Source organism: Pygoscelis adeliae, unplaced genomic scaffold (assembly GCF_000699105.1).
Source record: "Pygoscelis adeliae isolate BGI_AS28 unplaced genomic scaffold, ASM69910v1 Scaffold10, whole genome shotgun sequence".
In the NCBI taxonomy this organism is placed as follows: domain Eukaryota; kingdom Metazoa; phylum Chordata; class Aves; order Sphenisciformes; family Spheniscidae; genus Pygoscelis; species Pygoscelis adeliae.
The window spans coordinates 3,619,687-3,620,853 of NW_008824053.1; the positions used below are offsets into that span (position 1 = coordinate 3,619,687).

General features: G+C 48.0%; 1 protein-coding gene across 1 annotated transcript in view; it reads right to left on the reverse strand.

Moving 5' to 3' along the window:
• Nucleotides 1–1,167, reverse strand: part of SLC44A3 (solute carrier family 44, member 3) — a 43,159-nt gene that overhangs the window by 23,046 nt on the left and 18,946 nt on the right. The window lies entirely within an intron of this gene.

The window sequence follows — 1,167 nt, forward strand, 5'->3', positions numbered from 1 at the left end:
TTCTATCAGCAACTGAAACAGCCAGGGATACGTTCTAGAGACCATCGACAGAAACCTGCTACCTAGGTTTTGGAGAAGCCCAAAGCCTCTGTTCCCAGCCGCCCAAGCCCGACGGTCCCGGGCAGCTGCGGCCAGTGCTCCAGGGTCCCCGGTCCCTCTCCTGCCAGGCTCCCCGACTCACTCTCAGGCCACCTTCCTCAAGGGCTAATTTGCCAACAAATTGAGATCGTCACCATATTCCTCTAACACAAAACGAAGAAATGCCTTAAAATGCCAGAGTTTTTCACAGATCAGAAAATCTCATCACTGGATGCAGAGGAACAGAACAATGAGGGTGAGAGAGCTCATAAAATACTTAGAGGAAAAAGGTTTTCAGGATACTACTCTCTTCATTGTCAAAAAACTCAACAATGTATTGTGAGATTTAAATCTTCCCTCACAATGACAGGATAACACCGCTCCAGTGCGTGAAACCAATTTAATTTCATTTTACAATATCGCAAGTTTAAAAAAAGCAGTATAAATCATGAAAAGTAGAGATTTTTCCTCATTTCCTCCACATTCACATTTCAGGGTAGTATAAATTTCAAGAAAGTTTGTTTACACATCTCTAAATTCTTAACAGTGCTGTTAAAGCATTTACAGTTAACTGAAAATATCTGCACAGAACGACAAAAAGAGTAGCAGGCGAGGCATTTATGCAGTCAGAACAAACGGAAACCCAGAGCGGGGATGAACACTTCGGAAGAAGTCAAACTGCCTGTGACTACATGAAACTACCCTGGAGCTACGTATTGCATCGCCATTTGGAGCTAACACAGTCTCCTGGAAAAGGGTCAAATGCAGCCTGCGCCTTCCGAACGGCAATTTCACCAGAGTCAATTGAGCTCTGTCGGCTTGTATCAAGGCTCAGTTTGGCCCGGTAACTCCAGCGGGAGGGGTGACTCGCATTAAGTTGCCGAGGCCAACTGTATGAGGTTCAACAAGGCCAAGTGCCGGGTCCTGCACTTCGGCCACAACAACCCCATGCAGCGCTACAGGCTTGGGGAAGAGTGGCTGGAAAGCTGCCTGGCGGAAAAGGACCTGGGGGTGTTGGTCGACAGCCGGCTGAACATGAGCCGGCAGTGTGCCCAGGTGGCCAAGAAGGCCAACAGCATCCTGGCCTGT